Source organism: Sorex araneus, chromosome X (assembly GCF_027595985.1).
Source record: "Sorex araneus isolate mSorAra2 chromosome X, mSorAra2.pri, whole genome shotgun sequence".
NCBI lineage: Eukaryota > Metazoa > Chordata > Mammalia > Eulipotyphla > Soricidae > Sorex > Sorex araneus.
The window spans coordinates 165,099,835-165,126,715 of NC_073313.1; the positions used below are offsets into that span (position 1 = coordinate 165,099,835).

The following is a 26,881-nucleotide window of genomic DNA, read 5'->3' on the forward strand; positions in this document are numbered from 1 at the left end:
CTGGCCGCCCCCCGACAGCCCGCGCCTGCTGCAAGGGTGACGTGCAAACCCCCCTGCAACTTCCGAGACCCACCTTGGCTGCCGCGAGGCCCGGGGCCTGCCGCGGCTCCACCCTGCAGCCCCGTGCACTGCCCTGCCCACCCCTCCGAGGCCTGCAGCCGACCACCAGCCCGCGCGCGTGCACACGGGCTCCCGGGCCCCCGGCGTGGCCTCGCGGGGCCGTGCCGGCCGGGCCGTGCGACCCACCTGTCTCCCCGTCACCCCGTCTCCCGGGCTCGGGGCGCGCGGGGACGCGCGGGGAAGCGCGCGCGGGGGCGGGGCTGGGCCGTGCGCGCGCTCCCGCCCCGCCCCTCGCGTGCGCGCGCCCGCCGGGGGCCCGCGCTCTCCCCTCCCCCAGAGCGGCGGCCGCTCCGCCCAAGCCCCGCCCTAACCTAGCCCCGCCCCTCGCGCGCGCCCGCCCGGGACCCGCGCTCCTCCCTCCCCTCGAGCTGCGGCCGTCCCCCCACCCCCAGCTAGCCCCGCCCCACGCTAGCCCCGCCCCCGCGGCCGCTGGGGGCCCGCGCTCGCCCGGAGCGGCCGCCGCCCCGCCCCAATCTAGCCACGCCCCTAGCCACGCCCTCTGCGCGCCCGCCGGCGGCGGCCGCTGGGGGCCCTCGCTTTCCCCTCCCCCTGAGCGTCCGGCGCCCCGCCCCTGGCCCCGCCCGCCCCTGGCCCCGCCCCGCCCCTCGCGCGCGCCCGCCGCCCGCGGCCGCGGCGCTGAATGAGAGACGCCGGGCGCTCGCGCGGGGCGCCGGGGCGGCGGCGGCAGCGGCGCGTGAGGCCCGCGGCGGCGGCGGCGGCTCTTCCATCCTCCGAGGCGGCGGCGGCGGCGGCGGCCTCCCAGGTCGGTGCTCGGAGGCCGCGGGGGCCTCCCGGGGCAGCGGGGCGGGCGGCGCCGCGGGGTCGGGGCCGGGGGCGGGCGCGGGAGGCCGTGGCGGCGGGGGGCGGGCGGGGCGCCCCCCGCCTCAGGTGAGCCGCCACACCCCCGGGGTGCCGCGTCGTGACCTGTTGCCGCGGGGCCGGGGGGCGGCGGCGGGGCCGGGCCGGGGACCGGGGGGTCGGGGGGAAGACCCCGGGCGGGCGGGGGCGCCAACGGCCGCCGCGGGGGGCGGGGGGTCGGGGTCGGCCGGGCCGCGCGGGGAAACGGCCCCGCGGCGCGGCGGGCGGCGGCGGCTGCCGCGTGTCGGCGTCGCGCGCGTCTCCTCAGGCGCTGAGGGGCCGCATTGTCCGCGCCGCCCGCCCGCCGACCCGCCTCTGCGCGCTGCTTCTCTTTTTTATCTTATTTATTTTTTAGCGAAAACTAACGAACTTGGCACCACGGGGTGCCTTTCCCACCTTTTTTTCTCCTTTTTTTGGGGGTGATTCTGAAGTAATGGAAGCCTAGTTTTTCGGGGTCTCTTCTCCTCAGGGAACGTCCCGCGGGCTCCCCCCGTCCCTGCCCGGCGTTGCCTTTCGTTCCATGAAGGGGAAAAAAATAAAGAACCCCCAAGAGAGGGTGGGCTTTGCCCTTCAGGCCGCTGGGTGGGCTTCTGGAAGCCCCCGCCGCCCGCGGTTGGTCGATCTGTCGCCCCCCGCGAGGCGCCCGGGAGGCTGCGCCCGCGTGTCGCGGTCGCCGTGCTCCCGTGAGGTGTATTTTTAGTAGAAGGCGCCCAGATTTCCAGAGCGACGCATCCAGCCGGGCCCTGGCCTGGCGCAGCTGCTGCTCGCCCCGCTCGGCGCCACACGTGAGTTTCTGTGGCTGAGGCGTCTCGCTTTGTTTTTTTTTGGGGGGGGGCACACCCCGGGATGCACAGGTGGGTCGAACCCGGGGGGGGGGGGGGATGGGGGAGGCTGCAGGGCTGTGTGTGTGCGCGGGTCCCTGATGAGCCCAGCCCCCACCCAGCCAGTGGGTCCCGTCATGACAGTTGCGCCAGCAGTTGTGGAGAAGTGAGTGACGTGACGGGTCGGGGACAGGGGGCAGTTTAAGAGTCCGGTCCCCTGGTGTGCCCTGAAGTCGCTCTTGGTGCGGGCTAATTGCTGCCTTGCTGGGGACACCGAGGGGAGGGGCAGGGCGGGATGGCCAGCTGGAAGAGGGGGTAAAGGTAACTGGGCGTGTGTCCCTCCCTCCCTCCCTCCCTCCCTCCCTCCCTCCCTCCCTCAGATAACTCTGTGTAATGTTAGTTTAAAAGTTTGAGGAGAACTCCTCCCATGAGGGTGGGTTTTTTTTGGGTTTTTTTTTTTTTGGTTTGTTTGTTTGTTTTAGTTAAGATTGTGTTTTCCTCCCTGAGAGCAAAGGGAATCAATACTGAGTGAACCGACAGCATTCAGACCCGTTCAAAATAACGGTGTTTGTGCACATCAGGTAGGTCGGTGTTTGTATACATCAGGTAGGTGGGGTGTCCAGTTCACAAGTATCCCCCCAAACAACTTCTCTCCCTGAGCTTTCCTGTGATGTTCAATAGTTGAGGTTTTTTTTTTTTTTCTCTTTGGGTCACACCCGGGGATGCACAGGGGTTACTCCTGGCTCTGCACTCAGGAATTACTCCTGACGGTGCTCAGGGGACCCTATGGGATGCTGGGAATCGAACCCGGGTCGGTCGTGTGCAGGGCAAACGCCCTACCCGCTGTACTATTGCTTCAGCCACTCAATAGTTGGTTTTTAAAATTTCTTTTCTCTTTGGAGTTAAATGAAAAATGCTTTTTTTTTTTTTCATTTAAATATTGGAGCAAAGAGTATTTTGCTTAAATACTCTCTTTTGGTACTCGATCATAAGGAAGTCTTTTAATAAAAGTAATATTTTATTTAAAAAATATTGCTTTCCCCCTTCTGTGTGTGTGTGTGGGGGGGGCAGTGCCCTGTTCTGCCAGAGCATAGGGCAAAAAATGAGGAAGGTTTGATTAAGGGAGTTTTCTGTTTTCTTTAAAGAATGATATATTGATATTATCCCTTGTAGACTGCGAAGCCTTTTTAAAAAATGTATTATGGATAGTTCAATATTCAGTCCTTCTCATTGGCAGAACTGCCAGTCACCGACATGGAGCCCAGTTGGCATCAAGGCATAGTTTGGAGCTGTTAAAGCACCACTAGTATGTAGGCATCGAAGCAGCTCAGGCTCTTCTGTTTTGGGAATTTCTTGGGGGAGTGGATAGCCTTGTAGGGGGCCCCAGGCCTGTGAGATGGGTGTTTAAGGTTTGCTCCTGGCTCTGTGCTCAGAGATCAATCCTGGTGGGGATCAGGGCTGCTATTCCAGAAATTTCTAAGGTGTGTGTGTGTGTGTGTGTGTGTGTGTGTGTGTGTTTATGTTTCCGTTGTGTTGAGTGATGTTTAGGGTTTGCTTCTGGCTCTGTGCTCAGAGATCACTCCTGGTGGGGATCAGGGGGCCATATGTAGGGTGCCAGGGATCCAAGCCAGGTTGGCTGTGTGCTAGCCCAGTGCCTTACCTGCTGTACTGTTGCTCCAGCCCTTTTATGATTCTTACCCTGCCTTGGATTTCCTTTTCCACCTTCTCAGTATAGTTCCCAGGTGCTCTTGGTCAAATCACTGTCCTTTGTTTACATTATTATGGCTTCATAATTATGTTCACTCAGCCTTGCAGTAACTCCATGATTACTTCCTTGGAGTTAATTTCTGTTGTGTTTTGGTTTTGGCTTAATAATATCCTACCGGTGTCTAATTTTTTTTTCCCTAGAAATTATCCCAGTATGTTCAGGCATAATAGGTAACTGCATATTTGATTTTTGTTGGTTTGTAGTTTGGGGCCACATCTGGTCATGTGCAAGTACTAGGGACCCTGTGGTACCAGGGAGGGTACCTGGGCCTCCCACACGCCAAGCCCATGCTCGATCCACGGAGTGCTTTCCAGTTAAAAACCTGAAGTGCCCCCAGGCTTTCTGTCTTGCTCACATCTGCACTGTGCCCCTTCTTTGCATAGCTGGAGCTTGTCCCCACCCTTCACCAGAAATGAGAGTTCTTTCTTGTTTTTCCCTATTCTCTTCGGAGAGGGACTTCCTCTCTCTGTTTCCGCCTTTGTTTACATGAAATGCATCCCTCCGTCATCAGGGAGAAAGAGTTTCTGAAGAGGCAAAATCTTGTAAATGTTTATATTACTGGAAATATTTTTCTTCTACCCCAATACCTACCAGTAATTTAGCTGATCCAGGTATAGAATTCCTGAATGAAAATAACTTCCACGGGTTGAGCTATAATTTTCTAGCGTCAAGTGGGTCTTGAAAGGTTGGCTGCCATCCTGGCTTTATCCTTTATATGTGACTGTCACATATCTTTGTCATCTTTTCTTTGTCATCAGGGCAGTTGACGTGTTCCATAATGTTTTGTGTCCTGTGTGACTCTTCATGTTTTGTGCTTGGAATATAGTTGGCCCTAATAGGTGAGGTGAGATGACCTCCAGTCAGGGGCTAGCACATTACCTTGCTGAGTACGTTAGACTTTGTGGATGGAACATTCTGTCTTTCTCAGACTTGGGGTTGCCTCTCCAGCGGGTGAGCACCCCCAGCCAGTGCACAGAGGAAGGAATGTACCTTGGACAGGCTCGCTGGGAGAGCTGATGGGAACTGGAGAGAAGATGGAATATCTGGGCAGGTTTATGGGGGTGGGAACAAAGCCATTAATTGAAACTGGGGAAGGAAGACGGGGGTGTAAGTGGTTTGAAAAGAGGGAAAATACATGAGCTCGTCCTCTATCAAAAACCCGACTCTAGTAGAATAGGGAAATACAGTATGATTGCTAGGCAGTCAAGAGCTCAGTTGAGAGAGGATTCTGGATTTCATATGCCTTTAATAGGAATAACTAAAAGAAATGCCTTTGAGAGAACCAGGACTGTTTTATTATGAGAACTATTTTGTACACAATAAGAAATACATGTGTGTATGTGTATTTCTATATAAGCAGTCTAAATTATTGCTTATAAGACGTGCCGAAAGAGGGACCAGGTAGTGTCTACATGCCCTTGCCTTGCTTGCTGCCATTCCCATTTTGATCTCTCAAACTGTTATGATACCACTGACAGCCCAGGAGTAAACCCTGATGAGCACAGTTGGGTGTGGCCCAAAAAAGCCAAAAGAAAGCTTTACAGATTTATTTACCAGATGCAAATTTTGGTTTAGATAGAATTCATTTATTATATAAAGGCCAGGGAACATTTTCTGTTTCCCAGGAACAGCTCTTTATGCTCGGCTACAGCAATAAAAAGAGAAAAAGACTTGCCTTTATATCACTTATGTCCCAGCTAACAACATCAATTATACACCGAAGTATTAAGGAACTTTGTGGAAAAAGAACCTTAAGAGGGTTGGGGGATGTCTCCTGAGGCCGAGTGCAGGCGTGTGGGAGGCTGGTTCCTTCCCTGGCTCCACATGGTCTAGGAGTGCTCCAGCTCTAGCACTCCCCGGAGCCCACAGGATGTGGCCCAGAACAAACTAACAAAAAGAACAGAAGAGATGTCATTTAATGTGTTTTTCCTCCAAATGTACTGAGACCACTGGGGCGAGACCATTTCAGTTCTGCCTTCTTAGCCAGTGTCAGCCGTCCTCCATGCATATTGTCAGATACACCATCAGACTGATCATGGCTGAAAGTTCCTGCTCCTTTACTCTTTGCACCTCCTTATTTATCCCTCTGAGAAAGGCAAATTGAGAGATTAAGAATCACCGGCTCTTGATTTTGTAAGCATTTTTTAAAACCAGAATATTAAATTCTGTAAGGTGCTTTTTTATTTTGTTTTGTACTGGGGCCACCCGGCCTTGCTCAGGGCCACTCCTGGCTCTGCACTCAGGAATCCTGGAGGACCAGGGAGCATGTGGGCTGCCGGGGGTTGAACCCAGGTCAGAGGCATGCAAGGCACATGCTGTACCTACTGTACTATCTCTGCTAAAAGGATCTATTATATTAATAGCTTATTACTCATTGAACCATCTTTGCATTATTGGGTTTGGTACTTTGCTTTGATTCATTTGTTCTATGCTTCTGAATTTAATTTGCCTTTGAGTTACAGAGATCTTTTTAAAATCTGTTTCATTGGTATATAAGTTGATCAGAGACTTAGATACATATGTATTTTGGCTTCAGAATTTTGGTGGCTTCATAGAAGAGAACATGATCCTGGAAAAGGCAGAAGGAACCTTAGATGTAACACCAAAAGCAGGAACAAAAAAAAATGTATACAAGTTGAATATGGTCAAAATGTAAAATCTCTGGACTTTCAGAGACATAATTAGCAAAGTGAAAAGAACCCAGAGAATGGAGGAAATATTTGAAATTATATCTGACAAAACACTCTAAGATACATAAATATATTCGTAAAACTCAATAATAAAAAGAAAATTCATTAAAAAATGGGTAGAAGGGGCATCGTAATAGTGTATATGAAAAGATGTTTACCACCGTCAACTAGCAGGGACATGAAGTCAGGCCACTGAGAGAGATTCTCCTGCATTCTGAAATGGCTGAAATAAAGTTTGTAACAGGTATGGGAGAGGACCTTGAGAAATTGAAACCCTCCCACACTGACTCTGATGGGAATGTAAAGTGATACGACGGCTTTGTAAGACCATATGACAGTTCTTCAGGAGATGAACTCCTTTGTGTTGGTAAAAGGCAGGAGCGTGTTTAGGAATTGGGACTAGAGGGGCAGCAAGACATGCCATGCCGGGAATGTTCTCTGTCTTCTGTTGATTGGTACTTGCACCGCTTTTTGCATAGCAGGAATTTGTCAGTACCGCACAAAACACATTCTTTAGCATTTGTGTTTATCTTTAAAAAAAAATAAGATGAATCACCAATATGAAATGGTTCCCTTTTAACGGGTCGGACTTTGGTGGGAAATCCTAACAAGAATAGTAAGTCTTTTGCTGAAATATTGAAGGCCACCAAAGTGGTAGCCATCTCTATAGACTGAACTAAGCCATATCCCCACACCGGCTGAGAAGAAATATCCTTCTTTCTCGGGAAGAAACGCGGCGTGGCGTTAACCATAGTATGATGTCCATTAAGCTGACACGGACCTGGTGGCGTGGGAATCGGATACAAGGGAATAAATTATTATGTACTTGGAACAGCGGGACGCTGGTGGAATCTTGAGCCGGGGCCGATACCAGCGTATTACTTTTGGTTCCAGAAACTGCTTGCAGACATTCTACCAGACTATCAACTAAGCCAGAGCCCCACGCCGGCTGATGACGAGAAATAACCATCTCTTTTGGTTTGTTTTCCCTTTGTCAGGCAGCGTGGTGATTACTAAACAGGCGTGATCTCGGTGGCGCGGGACGAGGGGGGGAAAAAAAAATAGAAAAGTTATGTAACAAACAGCGGGACTTAATATCTCTACATTCTCAGCAATGGAGAGCCATCAAATGCTTCCTTGACAGTGGGACTGTTTTCTCTTTTTTGGGGGGAAACCCTAGCAACAATAGTGAATTATGTGTTGAAACATGGACTGTAACCAAGATAAAGCGTAAACGAAGTGAAACTTATCACTTACAAGGGCAGGGACGGGGGGGCGGGAGGGGGCGGGAGGTATAATGGGGTGGTTGGTGATGGAATATGGGCATGGGTGAAGGGAAGGGTGTTTGAGTACTGTATAACTGACATAATCCTGAGAACTTTGTAACTCTCCACATGGTGATTCAATAAAATTTAAATTAAAAAAAAAAAGATGAATCAAACCAGGAAAAAAAAACCAAAAGATTATTCTAACGAAAACCTGGTATAAATATAAACTCTTTGTATGCTTTCAGAAGCATTTACCTTTTTTTGGTGGGGGGTCACACCCGGTGATGCACAGGGGTTACGCTTGGCTCTGCACTCAGGAATTACCCCTGGCAGTGCTCGGAGGACAATATAGGATGCCGGGAATCGAACCCGGGTTGGCCGTGTGCAAGGCAAACGCCCTACCTGCTTTGTTATCGCTCCAGTTCCATTTACTTTAATACCATATTTTACTTTCTATTAATATTTAGTTTGTTTGGGACCACACCTGACTGTGCTCAGGGATCACTTCAGGCAGGTTCAGGGGACCATGTGGAGTGCTGGAGATCAAACCCAGGTCACCCATTGGCCCTGTGCAAGGCAAGAGCTACTGTACCTGCTGTACTGTTGCTTTGGCCACACTTTATTTTAAATGGTTGCTTTGTATCATTGTGCATGTATCATAATAATTCACTTAATTGCTCCCTCTCACCACCCCCTTTGCCATACCCAGCAGTGCTTAGGACTGACTCCTGGCTTTGTGCTCAGGGCTCATTCCTTGCAGGTCTGGGGACTATTTGGAGTACTGGGGATGGAACCCGGGTTGGCCATGCACAAGGCTTCAGCCCCTAACCTGATTACAAATCTCCTGATTGTGCATTAATGTAGTATATACATTAAACTTTCCCTACAGGCCTTCTGCACTTTTCCGGTCATTGATGGATTCCTAATGAAATTGCTTACTGGAAGTTTGCATACTTGCACACAGTGTGTGAGTGTATTTGTCTCTACTCTTTATGAGTTGGTCATTAGCTTTAAAAACATACTTATGAAGGCCAGGGAAGTGACTCAGTGGCAGAGCATGTGACAGAGTGGTGTGAGCCCCTGGGTTCAGTCCTTGGTGCTGAGGTGCTCCTAGGACACTGAGAATACACAAAACCCCAACAGACCACACATGATTCATCTGTTAAACTTTTTTTTTTTTTTGCTTTTTGGGTCACACCCAGTGATGCTCAGGGGTTGCTCCTGGCTCTGCGTTCAGGAATTACTCCTGGCAGTGCTTGGGGACCCTCTGGGATGCCAGGGATTGAACTTGGGACATGTGCAAGGCAAACGCCCTACCCATTGTATTATCGCTCCGGCCCACATCTGTTAAACTTTTTTTTTTTTTTTGGTTTTTGGGTCACACCCAGCGATGCTCAGGGGTTACTCCTGGCTTTGCACTCAGGAATTACTCCTGGCGGTGCTCGGGGGACCATATGGGATGCCGGGGATTGAACCCGGGTCGGCCGCGTGCAAGGCAAACGCCCTACCCACTGTGCTATCGCTCCGGCCCCGTCACATCTGTTAAACTTTAAGCTTTCTTTTTCTTCTTTATTTTGGGAGGGAGGGTCACACCTGGCAATGCTCAGGGGTTACTCCTGGCGGTGCTAAGGAACCATATGGCATGCAGGGGATTGAACCCAGGTTGGCTGCGTGCAAAACGAGTGCCCTACCTACTGTACTATCACTCTGATCCCTAAACTTTCTTCTTCTTTTTTTTTTTTTTTTTTTTTTTTTTGCTTTTTGGGTCACACCCGGCGATGCACAGGGGTTGTTCCTGGCTCTGCACTCAGGAATTACCCATGGCGGTGCTCAGGGGACCATATGGGATGCTGGGAATCGAACCCGGGTCGGCCGAGTGCAAGGCAAACGCCCTACCCGCTGTGCTATTGCTCCAGCCCCCTAAACTTTCTTCTTAACTCTCGTTTTAAGATATCAGTGAAATTAAAAAACATGTTATTGTTTTTGGACGTTTGTACTACATTCTCCAGTTACCTTTTTATATCATTTTTTATTGCTAAGTCTTTATTAATAAGAACCTACTTGGGGGCTGGAGAGATAGCACAGCGGGTAGGGCGTTTGCCTTGCACGCGGCCGACCCCGGTTCAAATCCCAGCATCCCATATGGTCCCCTGAGCACGGCCAGGGGTAATTCCTGAGTGCAGAGCCAGGAGTAACCCCTGTGCATCGCCAGGTGTGACCCAAAAAGCCAAAAAAAAAAAAAAGTTCAAGGGAAAAGAAAGCAGCAAGTGGGTGTGACACGCCAGTGACAGCTGTCCTAAAGAAGCCCCCTAGCAGGGGCTGGAGAGATAGCACAGCGGGTAGGGCGTTTGCCTTGCACGCGGCCGACCCCGGTTCAAATCCCAGCATCCCATATGGTCCCCTGAGCACCGCCAGGGGTAATTCCTGAGTGCAGAGCCAGGAGTAACCCCTGTGCATCGCCAGGTGTGACCCAAAAAGCAAAAAAAAAAAAAAAAGAACCTACTTGAGTGCATTTTATATTAAGATTGTTATTGTCACTTAAGATGTGTTTAATATTTTGTCACAATATTTAATTGAATATAAGATGACTTCAGTAGTAAGACGTACTATTTAGGTACAAGGAAGAAAAATATATGGTCAGTTAAACTATAATGCTTGACTTTGAAGAAGCTTTAAAGCTACTAAAGGTGAAGAAATACTCATTTAGAATTGTTGCACTTTGTGCCTATTGTATCTTATATTTTCTTTAAGGCTCTTCTGTTTTCTTTCTGCTGAGTTCTAGAAATATTAATAATTTCTGTGCCATGATAAGAACAAAACCTATACTTACTTTGAATGTTTTTATAGCTTAAAATGTTTTTCATCTTTAATTCATCCTATTTTTTTTTCTAGTTTTTTAATTTCTTAGGTTACACCTGGTGGTGCTGAGGACTTACTTCTTGCTCAGGGATCACTCCTGGCAGGGTTCAGGGAACCATACTTAGTGCTGGAGATTGAACCTGGGTCTGCTGTGTGCAAGGCAAGTGCCCTGCCCATGTACTATTCCTCCAACCCTCATCCTATTTATTTTAATATAAGTTTGTGTATTTGCCTTTTTGTCAAGTGGTTAGCCTGTTGCTGCAATGTGGGTTTTTGTTTTTTGTTTTTTGTTTTTGGCTTTTTCGGTCATCCTGGCAATGCTCAGAGTGCTCAGTTACTCCTGGTGATACTCAAGGGACCTATATGGGATGCCGAGGATCGAATCCGGGTTGGCCATACACAAAGCAAACACCCAACCCACTGTACTATCACTCCAGCCCCAAGTTGCTGTCATAATGTTAAATATTTTGATAAATGTGCTTGCTTGAGGTACAGTTAATATGGATGTATACTTTGGTTGGGTCTGATCTAAAACTTACTGGTTACATTTTCTTCTAAGTGTGTATCTTTTTTTTTTTCTCCTTTTTTCTAAGTATGTATCTTAACGGAGTTTACTTCAGTGTCTTAAGGCTGTAATTTCATGTTGTCATGAATGTCTAATATGCATTCAACTATTCTTGGAAGCACATAGTAGTTTAATTATTTTGTTTGCGAAATCTACAGGGTACGCAGTCTGCATGAATCCAGGGAAGTTGTCCACACCTTTCGCTGTCCAGCTTCCAAGGCTGATCAATGGGCGTATGAGTGTTCTCATGTGATGGTGAATTGGTGACGTGTGATCAGCCGAATCAGTTCTTGCTTCGCTTCCTTCTGTACCTTGAAGATCAAGTGTAATCACAGCCTGGCTTCTCTTGTATCGGGGTTATCCTTGATCTCTAGGGTGTCTGGCGTAACTGCTGGGGAGGGAGGCTTCTTGTAGTCCTGACTCAGCCCTGGCACTCCTGTGTCCAGCGTGGCCTTCTGGAAGTACCTGACATGACAGATCTGTATGTTTTCTGCTGCTGCTCTGAAGCTGCGCTTCTGTGAGCGTGCTGAAATCTTTACAGATGTAGGACTTTTTGTGGGCTGGAGATTAGGCTTGATCCACATGGCTTTCATTCTGCGAGTTGTTGCTAGGATAACTTCCGCTTTGCTTCTACAGTTTCCATCTTACAGGTAGTGTGTGTGCGCACGCACGTGTGTGTGTGTGTGTGTGTGTGTGTGTGTGTGTGTGTGTGTGTGTGTTACATTTTGTCTACCAAAGCTGGGGGGACAGAAGTAGGATATCACAGCTAAGAAACTTCCCCTTTGGTTGGCCTTTTGGGTCCACTGTGGTCTTGAATGTCCCTGGGAGTTCAGTGCTTGTGACTCTCAGCGGGAAGGCAGCAGGGCGTAGCCTCCTGCGGGGCTTTGACTCGCTGTTCCATTTTCTCTGGAGTGAGAAGATCTGTGGGAAACTGCCCAGCACCTTGTGAGTGCAGGGCTGGGAAGGGGGAGGCCCACTGAGGCAGGGGCCTCCTGAAGGAGGAGCAGAGATCTAGAAAGTTCTAAAAAGATGGGAGCGTGGAGAAGTGGTCTGACTGGAAAGACGGCAGCAGGACGAGCCATTTTCTGCTTGGGATCTTTGGCTCCTGGAGCTGGTTTGGGGTGGGACACAATACAACCTCCTTTGATAAGGGGGGGATCAGCCCTTAGACATCAAGGAGCTTAGAAGAGAAACGTTGCTACGGACTGTCACTTTACTATCTTTCAGCTTGTCACTGTTCTTCCTGCTTTGTTGGAGACTGTTGAAAGTTTATAAATGAAGAGAGGAGGGAAAATTCATACTAGTTAGAACTAGTCTTCAAAAACAAGCCTCTGGTCCAACACGTATTAGGAAATCGTTCCAGCGAAAAGACTTTATTAGACAACGTTGATGGGACGATTCATAGTAAGTTTTATAAAGTTCACGTTTTTATGGGGGAGGGACCTGCCAGGCAGTGCCCGGGACATCTGGGGTGCACTCCTGTTGATCCTTGGGCTGTGTGGGCTGCTCTACAGTGCTTGGGTGCCACAAAGGCCACACCCAGGGGTGCTTGGAGGTGGGGTGTGCACACCTCTTGCTGCAGGGCAAATGCGGCCCAGCCCTTTGAGTGTCTCCCTGGCTGCTGTTGACTTTGTTCCTTCCTGCTGCTATTACTCGATCTTAGCTAATGATGTAGCAGAAAAGTTTTGGATCCAGAGGGCTGGAGAGATAGTACAGCAGGTAAGCAACCTGGGTTCGATCCTGCATCCCACAGGGCCCCCCAAGCACCACCAGGAGTGTATCCTGAGTGTATCCTGAGTGCAGAGCCAGGAGTAAGCCCTGAGGGTGTGACCTAAAAACTTAGAAAAAACCCTCACATGACTATATATATATATATACTTCACATACATATAAAGGGGGTGGATGTGGGCTGTGAAAAGGTTCCCTTCAGAGGCTTTTCCTTAAGGGATTTCACTGTGCTTGTGTGTGCTCCCCGGCGTAGGTGCTAGGATGGGCCCCCGCGGGTCACTGCAGCCATCAGCCCAGCTCCTTGCGACAGAGCTGTGGGATACCCGGGACTGGTGCTGTTGAGGAGAGAGGACAGTGGGGGTCCAGCCCACATGCAGCCCACGCCTTGGTAACAGGGAAGCAGCCCCTCACAGCACTGGGCTCTGGCATTGCACACTGCACAGTTGCTAGAATGATGGGACCAAAATGTTTAACCGTTGAATTGCTCTGACTAAAAAGATCAGAAATACTGACAGGCCCGGTTTTGTGCCGACTTGGGGCCCTAGCCAGGCATCTTGCACTGTTTCCCTACCCCCAATATGAGAGGGGAACAGATCACCAGAGCTGTTAAAACTGGTAAAACTGATGTGCAGTGAGTGGGCATTTGACCTAAGAGATGCTCATCTGTAAACCAGTCAACACCCCCCACTTGTCTGGCGGGGGGCATTGGAGCCAGTCACAGGGCATGAGAACCAAGCATGGGAGCAGAAGGTGGACGGATTGCTTGTGTAGAGCCCTCGAGAACTGTAGGTGGCTAGAGCGGCCATAGCGACAAGGCAGAGGTGCGGAGGAGGCCATTGGTCACTAGGGTTGGGGTGGGGTCCATCTCTGGAGAAGCCCAGAAATCTGAGCGTGAAACCAGGTGGTCTGTGAGAGATAGGCATAGAGCACAAGAGAGAAAGTTCTGGTTTCTGGCTCCGAGGATTTTTTTTCTTTTTTTCTTTTCTTTTTTTTTTTTTTTTAGGTCTCACCTGGCAATGCTCAGGGATTATTCCTGGCTTTGCACTCAGGAGTTACTCCTGGCGGTGCTCAGGGGACCATATGGGATGCTGGGGATCGAACCGGGGTCAGCCGCATGCAAGGCAAATGCCCTACCTGCTGTGCTATCGCTCTAGCCCCAGCTCCGAGGATTCTTTTCCATCAGTCTACTGTTTGTGTAGCTCTTGCCCTTCTTGAGACCACATCTAGCTTTCCCCCCCAGAAAAGAGCACAGTCTTTGATGTCAGCCTTTTGGCAGTAGAGTTTGGGCTCTATCTTTTATTTCATTTTTGACTTTTGGGCCATACCCAGTGGTGCTCAGAGTTTACCCTTGGCTCTGAGCTCAAGGATCACTCCTGGCGGGCTCTGGGGAACCGTAGGTGGTGCTGGATGACTCCAGGATGGCCCCAGGATCAGCTGAATGCAGGGCAAGTGCTTTACGCCCTGTGTTGCCTCTCCACTCCTGGGCATGCATCTTACCCCCCTCCACCATCTCTCCTGGCCCCGCTGGCTTTTACTGGCTGTGTGACCTTGGGCAGATTGTTTACCTTCCTCCTCACCTGTGAAATGTGCATCATCCTTCCTCATAGGGCTGATGTATGGATTAAATGAAATGATACAAAGAAAACTTAGAAATTCTCTGCACAAAGAAATATTCAGGAAGTAGCCTTAATCGTAAGCCGGGCTGGGCCAGGGAGAGGGGTGGAAGAGGATTATTTGAAACAAATTTTGCAAGTAAAGAACTTGAGTTCATTTGCTTGCAGATTCACTGGGTGACAAGGTAACCAGGTGTTTGTGGACTGAGTAAGCAAGATTGTTGTAGGTAATAATGTGTAGAGCATTAAAACATGTCATCTTATTCATGTGAATAATAGTACCAGGGATTTGCGTACTGAGCCTGTAATGGGTGCTTGGTGCCTGTGTCAGCATTTTATCTCTATCAGCTCCTGTTCTTTAGATCCTCTCCTCCCCTCTGAAGCCTCACTATTGTCCGCTGTCACTGTGGATCTTTGTGGCGCCCTGTTAGCTTCATTTGAGAGAGGCAGAGGGAGGGTGAGCATCATGTTAAGGGGAGAGCTAGGGTTCAAGCCTACGTCGCATGGCCAGGGAACGTTAATGCTGAAAAGCTTGATTTCTCTTGTATTTACCCACTTAACAAAGAGAAGCCAGTCACCACTGGCTCTCTCCATTCCTTAATGCTTTTCCCCATCGTGCTTGTTCCTTGTTCTTGTTCGACCAGTCCCGGCAGTGCTCCCAGGGGCCATGTGGGCCTCGACTGGAGCCCAGGACCTCACACGTGTGAGACTGTACCTGCCTCAGCCCTCTCACGGTAACGGGGGTAGGGCACCTCACTCCGCCACAGAGACCCACCCAGGTGGGTAAGAAAGAAGGCTCGGGGCACTCTGGAGTGAGGCTCTGTTATAATATGGGAAGTGGTGAGTCATGTAGCAGTAGACTATGGTGAATTAAAAGATGTATTCTAGAGATCCTAAAGCAATTCTGTGGGGAAAGAAGTTATCCAAGAATAATCCAGTGAAGGAAAATAATGGTATTAGATAATACGTTAATTTCGCTGGGAGGAGTGTATGAAAGGTGGGATAAAAAAGCATGGGGCAAATAGAAAATAAACAGCAAGGTAACAAACCTAATCACAAAAAATATTCACATTTAATCAAAATAGTTCAGATAGACCATACTTACAATAATAGGCAAAAGAGAAAAGGAGTGATTCTATTAACATCATCAAAGCGACTCCATTTAGTTTATTTATTTGGTTTTTGGGCCACACCCGGCGGTGCTTAGGGGTTATTTCTGGCTCTGCACCCAATTACTTTTGGCAGTGCTCAGGGAACCATATGGGATGCCCGGGATTGAACCCGTCTTGGTCCCCACTGTACTGTTGCTTCAGCCTGTGACTCCATTTAGAATATGACTATTTCCCAAGAACAAAGGGTATCATTTCAGAATGATAAAGCAATTAATTCAAGGACACAGAATTGTTCTCTAAACATTTATACCCCTAGTAACAAATGGTTTCCCATTCAGGAAATAAAAGATTGGTCTAACTCTTCAGAACCCTGAAATCCTCAGTTTCACTGTCCGTTCTGATGAAAAATCACAAAAGTGACTTGAAATACGTTTAGCCAATCCTGTCTAATAAACATTAATAGACTGCCTCCCCCAACAGCAGTAGACCATGCTTCTCAGTTCTTTAATGCACATTGAATGTTTTCCAGGATGCACATTTTTGGAACATAAAACAAGTCTCAGCAAGATCCTGTGTTCTCTGACATAGGAAACTAAATTAGACGTTACTAGTGAAAAATTGTGGAGGATTTACTAATATTTGGAATCTTAAATGCAGTACTAAGTAGCTTCTCGGCCACAGAAGAGCTTGTAATGAGATGAAAGAGTGTTTTGTGCTGAATGAAAATTGAACACACAAGATATTAGAATTTGTGATACCATAGAAGCATCGCATTTATTGTACAGAATAATTTAAATAAATAATAGGGGCTGGAGCAATAGCACAGCGGGTAGGGCATTTGCCTTGCACGCAGGAGACCCGGGTTCGATTCCCAGCATCCCATATAGTCCTCTGAGCACCGCCAGGAGTGATTCCTGAGTGCAGAGCCGGGAGTAACCCCTGTGCATCGCCAGGTGTGACCCAAAAAGCAAAAAAAAAAAAAAAAAAAGAAATAATAGTTCTAATTACAGCTTCTTACCTTTCTATTTTTTTAAAAAAGGGGGCGGGCTGGCTGAGATAATACCGTGAGTAAGATGCGTGCATTGTGGCCAACCCAGGTTCCATCCCTGGCATCCTGTATGGTCCCGTGAGCACTGTCAGCTGTGATTCCTAATTGAGGAGCTAGGAGTAAATCTTGAGCACAGCCAGGTGTGACCCAGAAACAAAAAAAAGAAAAAAAAAGAAAAAAGAAAACCCCCCTAAAATAATTAGAAGAAAGGAAATGCTCAAGGTCAATATGGAAATTAATGTACAGAAAGCAGAAGAACTGGGGCTGGAGAGATCATACCTGAGTAGCTCAGTATCCTGAATAAACCTTGTGTTTAATCCCACACAAATTCCAGACCAGGTGACTCCGTGGGTGAAATCTACTGAATATTTAAGGACGAAGTGATACAAGTTATACACAAAAACTTGCAGAAAATTGTAGTGCAGGAAATGTTTCCTAACTTTCAACTTTTTGAAGCTGGTGTTCATACACTCAGAGCAGGCAAAGGCAAGAAGCGTTTCACAGGAGCGCTTTGTTTTGCTGCAAACATTTTGAACAAGTGCTAACAAATGAAAAGCAGTAATTTTTTTTCTTTTGCTTTTTGGGTCACACCCGGCGATGCACAGAGGTTATTTCTGGCTCTGAACTCAGGAATTACCCCTGGCGGTGCTCAGGGGACCATATGGGATGCTGGGAATCAAACCTGGGTCAGCTGCGTGCAAGGCAAACGCCCTACCCACTGTGCTATCACTCCAGCCCCTGAAAAGCAGTAATTTTTAAAAACCAGCACAACAGCCTCATGACCAAGTGCAATTTATTCTGTAAATGCAAAATTAAACGCTTAAAAAGAAATCAAGGCTTTAGGGAACTAGTGTTGCCGTGCACGAGGGAGTCCCACACCTGACCCCCAGCATTGCATGGTCCCCTGAGCACAGCCGCAAGTGAACCTAAATTTAAAAAAACAAATGTATTCACTCAGTTAACTAAAACAAAAGACTATAACCATCTAAACTTGTGCCCCTCCGCAAGGCTCATTCTGCACGTTCACTCAGCAGATAAGGATCAGGAGAGAACCTCTTCAACCCAACCTGGGCGTTTCTGAAAACTTGACAGAGTAGGCTGCCTCACTGCTCTCCCAGGCTCGGGCAGGAAGGCGGTCTGCTCTCACCTCCGCTAACCAGCGCAGTTGAGCAAGAACAAAGAAAGGAGGAAGTAAAAGTGTCTTCTTCCTTTTTGGGGCGGACCTACGGAGTCATACCCAGGGGTGCTCAGGGACGACTCCTTGCTCTGCTCAGGGGCCACGCGTGGCGGTGCTTGGTGGGCCGTGGGCAGGAGATTTGAATAGCATCAGGGCAAACGCCTCCACCCCTGTATATCTGTCTGGCTAAAAGTATCTTTAAAAACAGGCCAAAACTAGAATGCCTGGCTGTGGACCCTCTGATGGGACCCAGCAAACAGTTAGAACCGGTGGGTGAGATTTGGAAAGCCTCAGGATCCAGAAGCAGCACGCAAGGATCTTGACACTGCCTGTGGCTGGTTCGAAATGGACATGCAGTGAAGCCTGCAGCAGACAGGGGGTGGAGTCGCCGTGCATGTGGGCGCCGCTGGGTTTCGTTCTCAACACCATACAAATGCACACGCACACTCGGTGACATGAAGCCAGGCCTGTTGTCAGTAGGCCTGAAAACCCCTGATGGAAACGGCACCGTGCTGCTGAACAGAACCGAGAGCTCTGTGCGGGCTGTCCTTGCCCCGGGGCCTGACTCTAGTGTTGCTGATAGCGCTGCCCGTTGCCTGCTTTCCCACGCAAAAGCCTAGGCACTTTCTCCATCCCCTCCCCCTTTTAACCTAGAGAGCTGATTCTAAATGTATGCAGAAATGGAAAGGACCTATAATGTGAAAGAGCAAAAGCAGCTTTGGAAAAATAATAACGGCCTGGAGCAATCGCACAGTCAGGAGGGCATTTGCCTTGCACTCAGCCAACCTGGGTTTCATCCCTGGCGTCCCATAGGGTCCCCCAAGCACCACCAGGAGTAATTCCTGAGTGCAGAGCCAGGAGGAACCCCCAAGCCTCCCCGGGTGTGCCCCAAAAAGCCAAAAATAAATAAGTAAATCTGAAGTGCCGGGACTTTCTGATAACACAGTTGATTATAAAGCTCAAGTGTTTGAGACTGTGACTGTGTAAGGCAGCGGAATCAATCTGTGGAACAGAACCATGTAGGAATTAGCCAATCTATACACGGGCAGCGGAAATGTAATAAAATGCAAGGACAGCTCAGAGCAAGGGGCAAGTCTGTTCAGCAGAGGATGCCAGGAGAATTGAAGATCCATGTTCAAGCACGCCGGCTTCAGCCTCTACTTATGTGCAGTAGATTGTGTGGTAGACAGAAGTCCAGTGAATCAGGCTTAACATTTCACAATGCTCAGGTTAAAAACATGCTCATGGGGGTTGGAGCGATAGCACAGCGGGTAGGGCATTTGCCTTGCATGCGGCCGACCTGGGTTTGATTCCCAGCATTCCATAGAGTCCCCTGAGCACTGCCAGCAGTAATTCTTGAGTGCGTGAGCCAGGAGTAACCCCTGTGCATCACCAGGTGTGACCCCCCCCCCAAAAAAAAAAAAACTCCAAAAAACATGCTCATGAATAGACAGATCAGTTTAGATAGAGCACCCCAAGTACAATCCATATTTTCTCGACACCATGATGAAAGTAAACGTTTGATTAAGGCACATGCACTTCAAATAGTTTTGTGGAGACAGGCTGTAGAATGGGGGTTAGCATATCTAGCCCATGTTGCATCCTGAGGAACTCTCAAGACCAGTAATGAAGAAGTTAATTTGAACTTTGTTTTATTTTGGTTTTTTGGGGTCCATCCCAGGTAGTGCTTGGAGACAGCTCCTGGCACAGTGCTCGAGGGTCACCCTGGTGGGGCTCAGGGAACTTGTGCCACCTGCAAACAAGATATGGGTTCCTGCCTTTTGTGCCATCCCCTGCCCAAATAGCACATGGTGGTTTGTTTGCTTGTAGGCGTTTTCATTAACGTTTTGTTGTTGTTAACTGTGGTTATTATCTTTTTTAACGTGCAAAAGGTTTGACAGATACTTCACGGAAGGAGACGCACTCATGTGGCATAGCCCTGAGTCTCGATATTGAATGCATAACTTAGTTACATAATATCGTGTTAATCTCTAATGGTCTTTAGAGAAATACAAAGCAAGATCATGACACAGACCTATTAGAGTGACTAAAACAAGCCAAAAAACTATTGACCTTATCAAGTGTTGGCAGAGGCCGGGAACAGCCTAAACTCTAGACTTTGCTGTTGGGCATGTCAGTACAATCCCTTTAGGAAACAGTTCCGTGTTTGGGGCCATCCCCAATAATGTTGGTGGGCAGTTCTGACTTGGGACCTGTGGTGCCGGGAATTGAACCTGCAAAGCATGTGTTCCAGTCCTTCCTTGAGCTGTCTTCCCTGGCCTTGGTGTTCTAGTTATTTTTTTAAAAGTGGAGGGGGGTCCACATTTAGTGGTCCTCGGGGTGTACTTTTGGTCTGTGCTCAGGGATCATTCCTGGCGGGACTCTAGACCGTATATGGTGTCAGGGGCCAACCCTGCTGTGCACAGCAAGCCCCTTCCCCACTGTACTTCTCTCCAGCCCCACCTGGTGCTTTTATGAAATGTCAAATACAGACCACGTAGCTTTTGTTCTACTCCTCAGTATTGACTGAAGAGCAGTGACTAGTGTAGTTCCACAGCAGGTTTATTTTCAATAGCCAGTTTTATTTTCATTAGCCAAAAACCTAAATGCCCAATGGTAGATGAATGAACAAGATACAGTCTTACTAGATACAGCCTTAGCAAGAGGCAGCTCTAAACTGGGGATGCATGCAACATGGGTGAATTACAAAGTATTGAAGATGGAATTACTTTGAAAGAAGCCAGGCACTTTGCGAGGAAATGGGCATGTTTGCGAGCTTGATGGTGGAGAATTTTTTCTTGGGTGTGGACTTTTATGTGTTTGAGTGGGGTGGGGGTGGTTTTGTGTCACAGCAGTGCTCAAACGATGCCAGATTCCTGGCATTGCTTGTGCTCAGGGGTCACTTCCTACTGGTGCTCCGGGAACTATATACAGTGTTTGGAAATTGAATTCACATGCAACGCAAACTTCCGGTACTCTCTCCTGTCCATAGATTATGTATCTTAAATATCCGCAATTTCACTCCATGCTGTGTATGTACAAAGTTGTTTCCAGAAACTTCGGAGAAGTGATGTAGTATAAACTTCTAATATAGCTATGGATCGAGAAAATAGTTATTAAAAGCTGCTTGTTGTATAATATGCAGCATTACTGCACTTTTCACATAACTGCTTTAAGTAGACAATGCAGAAATAGTTCAGATTTTTTTTTGGGGGGGGTCACACCTGGTGAGGCACAGGGGTTACTACTGGCTTATGCACTCAGTAATCACTTCTGACAGTGCTCAGGGGACCCTATGGGATGTTGGGAATTGAACCTGGTTTGGCCACGAGCAAGGCAAATGCCCTACCTGCTGTGCTATCGCTCCAGCCCCAGTTCAAATCTTTTTCTTAGAAATCCTCCAGAAATTTAATTCATTTGGAACCGTGGTTCTAAATTGTTGAGGATGATTTTGCCTCTCAGAACATTTGGCAGTAGCTGGAGACTGTTTATTGCCAAACTGTAATGGCATCAGGTGGATTGATGCCATACCAACCAATCTACAGCACAGAGCAAAGTTCCCCACAACAAGGAACTGTCTGCTCTTAAGTACCAATAATGCCAGGGCCGAGAAACCCTGATTTATAGTATCTCAAAGCCATTCGAGCTGCTCATTGAACATTGTGTAACTACATATTCCTGTGAAGAACAAATTATTGGCAAACCAAGTTGCTAACAATACCTTAGAAAAGTGTGTTTTGGGCTTTGGGATGTGTGACTGTTGTGTTACTGTCAGACTCACGAAATAATTATTTGTAGGATCACCTGGAATTGACCTATTTGGAGTGCATTTTTTGTCTCTGTATCATTAAAAACAATACTCAAACATTTACCACCATAATGATAGCACAGCGGGTAGGGCGTTCGCCTTGCACACAGCCGACCCAGGTTCGATTCCTCCATCCCTCTTGGAGAGCCCGGCCAGCTACCGAGAGTATCCTGCCTGCTCAGCAGAGCCTGGCAAGCTCCCCGTGGAGTATTTGATATGCCAAAAACAGTCACAACAAGTCTCACCATGGAGACATTACTGGTGTCCGCTCAAGCAAATCGATGAACAATGGGACGACAGTGCTACGGTGCTACATGTAATTTCACATTCTAGTCTAATAGAAGCTTTCAGTAGGACTATTTTGTTTGTTTTTTAAACATATATGAGATCAGCGACCCTGGCTGCTACAGAAATCAAGCCGACAGCTCTAGTTAATGACAATTCAGCACTTCAAGCTATATTGTAGTCCAGATCCCGCTTCAGCACTTCATTCTATGCAGCAGTCTGTTTTTTTTTTTGGGTTTTTGGGTCACACCTGGCGATGCACAGGGGTTACTCCTGGCTCTGCACTCAGGAATTACTCCTGGCGGCGCTCAGGGGACCATATGGGATGCTGGGATTTGAACCCGGGTCGGCCGCGTGCAAGGCAAACGCCCCACCCGCTGTGCTATCGCTCCAGCCCCTATGCAGCAGTCTGATAGTTTCAGCACTTCCCTTCTCCAATTTGCTGTTGTTGAGATGACCTGGGGTCTCTGTCCATCTGTCTCTCCGTCTCTGTGTCTCTCTCTCCCACACACTCAGACACACACATGTGGCCACCCACAGTGCTCTATGGGCACATACATGGCGCTGGCACGTCTCCCAGTTGTGCTCGCTGCCCGTCAGACCCTCCCACACACTAGCCCTGTGGTGTGTCTGATCACACACTTGGTTACTCGCAGCATCACCATACTCGGTGCAGTATGTGTGTCGGGGGTGGGGGCTGAACTCAGTTTGGAGACTGAGCCTGTCCCTGGACTCCTAGTTTATGATTTTGCAATAATTAGTGACTACTTGAAATCTGAAATGGGCAGCAAAGATTTCCTGTTTTTATTTTTTTTATTGGAATTATTTCTTGCTTTTTGGGTTACCCTGGGGCGATGTACAGGGGTTCCTCCTGGCTCTGCACTCAGGAATTACTCCTGGTGGTGCTCAGGGGACCCTATGGGATGCTGGGAATTGAACCCGGGTTGGCCACATGTGCCAGGCAGATGCCCTCCCTGCTGTGCTATCGCTCCAGCCCGATTTCCTGATTTTAAATGGTGGTCAGCACGCCACAAACAGGTCACAGCTTGGATCCTCAGAGCAGGCACTTCCTTAGGGTCACGCGGTGACAACTTGGATCTTGGTGGTTTCCTCTGTTGCCCTTTAGAGTGAGGAAGAGGGTAGGAGGGAGAGTGAAAGAATGAGGGAGAAGGAAGCTGAGTTGGACTGGAATGAGAACCTTGGTTCTTGGTGTTTCTTATGAAGAGGAATATTTTCTAAATAGAGTAATCCCTGGCAGTTGGTATTTTTTATTTGATTAGTTGGTGGTGGTGGCACAGCAGACATTGCTCCAAGTACTCCCAGAGGCCAAGGTGATAGGAGCTGAGTTGGGTCCTTCTCTCTCCTTTTTCAAATTTTTTTTCCATTTTGAGGCTATACCTAACGGTGCTCAGGGCTGACTCCTGGCTCTGCACACAGGATCACTCCTGGCGGGCTCAGGGGTCGTACAAGGCAAGTGCCTTAGCCACTGTCCCATCTCTCTGGCTCCCAAGTTCTCCCTCCTTGCACAAAGGTGTGTTTCCTGAAGTGGGACCTCCCCGTGTTTGTTGTACATGAGCCACTGGCAGGCTCTGTAAAGGCCCGGCCGGAAATCGACTTCTTCTCAGGTCAGCCTTTGCAGTGCTGCCTGTGGCCGAGTTCAGGAAAGCAACACTCACCGCAGGGCTCTGGACTCTGCCCAGGGTCCTGTGCCTCTTGGTCCCTCTGTGGTTAGTCCACATGCGTGGCCGGCTGCGGGCAGAACGGGCCGTCACCCCTTCATTCGAAGCTGCTGTGCCCCGAACTTCAGGCAGGAGACGGATTAGGGGCCCGGGTGCTTTTCTCACTCACAGTCAAATGCAGATGGTCAGTATATTTGAGGAAGTCACTTCTGAAGTCTCTGGAAATAGGGTTTTTGAACGCCCCTCCCCTCCCCCCGCTTTAAGGTTCTCGAATTCATCTGCCTGTTCCGTATGTAGAATTAAAAGCCTGCGGCATGTATCCTGCCTCTGATTTATGCAGTGACTCCAACACTCAGAATAATGGGTCCATGACCACTAATTAGCCCTTTCTGTTTTTGTTTTTTTGGGGAAAGCATTGATTATCCGCGTGTCCCTTGGAGATCTTTTGATAACTGCAGCTCCAGAAAGATGAACTCTGATGTGCTTATTACTTAATTTCATACTTCTGGCAGCTGGGCAGTTCATGGCCCAGGGCTTCGGCCATTTCTGGTCTCCTGGTCAAGAGCTGAAATACTGGTTTCTTTCCCAGCTGCTGGGAATGCGTGTGACCTGGCTCCAGGCCGTCTCTGCGGCTTAAGGTCTCTGTTCTCTCTGTCTCAGTCTCTCCTCCCTCCCCCCCTGCCCTCTTCTCTCTCCTCTCTCTGCACTTTCCCCGCAAGGAATCTACCGTTCTCACCATGCCCACTTGTTCGCACCTCTGTCTTGGAGAGCTTCATTTTCTCTGCCAGGAAAGCCCTCCCCATCTCGTCTCCCTGCGTCTGCCCGCGTGCTGCGTCTTCGCCTCATCTCACACCCCAGTCCCCGAAGACTTCCCTGACATTTCCTCCTCGGCAGACGGTGGGAAGCAGTGACAGCAGTTGTGACATGCGGCGAGTTCGAAGAAAGAATCGCTGTCCCTCATCTCTGCCTCCTAAGTCGAACAGTTGGACACGCGCGTCCCGGCCTCAGGCGTTAAAGGAGCAGTGTTCGGGTGGCCCCAGAACTCCCTGTTTAGGCAGGAACTGCCCTTCCGGGCACCGCAGGAATAAATGTCTTAGTTCTCCGCATCTGAATGGAATGTCCTAGTGGAAAACGAGGCTGTAAATTTTTACGAAGACTGGAGCTTCCTTTCTCTTTTTTGTAGTTTGGTTTTGGAGCCAGACCCGACAGTGCTCAGGGTTTCCCACCCCCTGCTCTGTGCTCCAGGGTCACTCCCTGTGGTGCTCGGGGACCCTGCAGTCTGGGGATAGAACCAGGGCCTCCTGTGAGCAAAACCTGTGTGTGCTCGGCCTCTTGAGCTCTCTCTCCTGCCCACAATGGAAGCTTTCTTCAAGCGTTCCTGCCACTTTCATATCTGAGGGTGTCAGCCCCATGGTGGTGCAGCTATTGCGGTCCAGCTGTCCGTGTTGTTGTCATTGAAGGCTTTGCGGCTTTCCTGGGGCTGGCTTGGTGCTATTAGCGCACGGAGCTTGTTGGAGCGAGTCTGCAGCTGACAGAGCAGAACTCCATCCTCGCAAATTAACACTTGTGGTTTCACTATTCCGTGAATGGCCCAAGGCTGGGTGTCAGGCGATCACCTATTGGTTTGCCGAGCACAGATTTAATCCTCCTCCACCACCTAGTAGCACATCTCAACTGGCTGTTTGGGGCAGTAACGTTTATTGCCAACCCTGAATCTGGTGACCAGGGAGAGGTCCAGAAGCGGGTCAGTGCAAGGGGATCGGGTGACAGAAGTGCATGCTATGAACCAACCTCTTTGGTGACATGAGTCGGTATAAACAGTTCCTGTGTCTTTCAAATCCAGGAGAGGTATGTGGAAAAAAAAAAATTCATTATACCCGATCAGTGAGGACTGGAGCGATAGCACAGCGGGTAGGGCGTTTGCCTTGCACCCGACCAACCCGGGTTTGATTCCTGCGTTCCTTTTCGAGAGCCCAGCAAGCTACCGAGAGTATCCCGCCCACATGACAGAGCCTAGCAAGCTCCCCATGGCGTATTGGCTATGCCAAAAACAGTCACAAGTTTCACCATCACCGTGGAGGCGTTACTGATGCCCGGTCGAGCAAATCCATGAACAACGGGATGACAGTGCTACAGTGCTACCTTAAAGTGTTTGCTGGCCTAGTATTCTCATTTTGGAGGATTTTCCCAGGCACTGGGGAGGAAATCCTGTAGAATACTGAGGGTCTGTTGTACTTGGAGTCAGCACGTAGGGACCCCATATGCTGAGACTTCAGGAGTCCCTCGGAATGAAGACAATGGGTCTGTTTCTCAGCGAGACTCCTGAGGTCATTTAGCCACCTGTTGAGGAGAGAGCTCTCTCTTCAGTGCCTGTGGGATCAGAGTCCAGACCTTTCCTTTAGGCTGTGACAACTCTCACCCTGTCCCCTCCTTCTCCAAGCCGTTGCAGCCTCTCCTCTCTCCCCTAGGGCAGCTGCCAGGGTGCCGGTGACGAAGGAGGCCACTTTCCGTTGTCCAGGCTGTGTGTGTGGTGTCTTGCTCGCCCGATCAGCTTCTTTCCATGTTCCATCTCTGTCACACACCCTGCACCCCCGTTTCTGTGGAGTTTAAACATCCAGTGGAAAGGGCCATTTGCTGGGATAGCACAGCGGGGAGGGCGTTTGCCTTGCACTCGGCCGACCTGGGTTCGATTCCCAGCATCCCATAGGGTCCCCCGAGCACCGCCAGGAGTAATTCCTGAGTGCGAAGCCAAGAGGAACCCCTGAGCATCACCGAGTATGACCCAAAAAGAAAAAATTAAAAAAAATGGGTCATGGGCCGACCCCCTGAACACATGCCTTTAGCATTGCCTCGGTCACCAGCGGCTGCTGTGAGCTTGTCCAGGCCACCTGGTGGCCCAGGGTTACTGCCCTCTGTGTCGGGTCGGGATCAGCTTCCCCTCACTCCCCTTTTCCACTTTCAGACTCCTTCTTTCTTTTTTTTTTTTTTTTTGTAAATATTTTTTTATTTTTATCACAGAGAGAAAGGAAAATTAGAATATGGATTCTTTTATACAATTTTGCACTCTTTTTTAGGGAGTATTTTGTTTAAATTTCTACTTAGAATTTTGTTCTCATGTATTAAGTTTGGTTTTCATCCATATTTTTTCTTTTTTTTTTTTTTAAATTTATTTATTTTTAATTAGAGAATCACCGTGAGGGTACAGTTACAGATTTATACACTTTTGTGCTTATACTTCCCTCATACAAAGTTTGGAACCCATCCCTTCACCAGTGCCCATTCTCCACCACCCGTAAACCCAGTGTCCCTCCCACCCTCCCCAATCCCATCTCCCCTCCACCCCACCCTGCCACTGTGGCAAGGCATTCCCTTCTGTTTTCTCTCTCTAATTAGCTGTTGTGGTTTGCAATAAAGGTGTTGAGTGGCCGCTGTGCTCAGTCTCTAGCCCTCATTCAGCCCGCAACTCCCTTCCCCCACATGGC

At 49.1% G+C, this 26,881-nt stretch overlaps 1 protein-coding gene across 2 annotated transcripts in view; it reads left to right on the forward strand.

The window, feature by feature from the left end:
* Positions 1 to 743: 743 nt before the first annotated feature.
* The window catches only part of RALGPS2 (Ral GEF with PH domain and SH3 binding motif 2), a 120,144-nt gene continuing 94,006 nt past the window's right edge, over positions 744 to 26,881 (forward strand). For both annotated transcript variants that reach the window (XM_055119908.1, XM_055119909.1), the window contains exon 1: positions 744 to 883. The gene's annotated coding sequence lies outside the window, so the exon portion shown is untranslated. The remainder of the gene's footprint in view (positions 884 to 26,881) is intronic.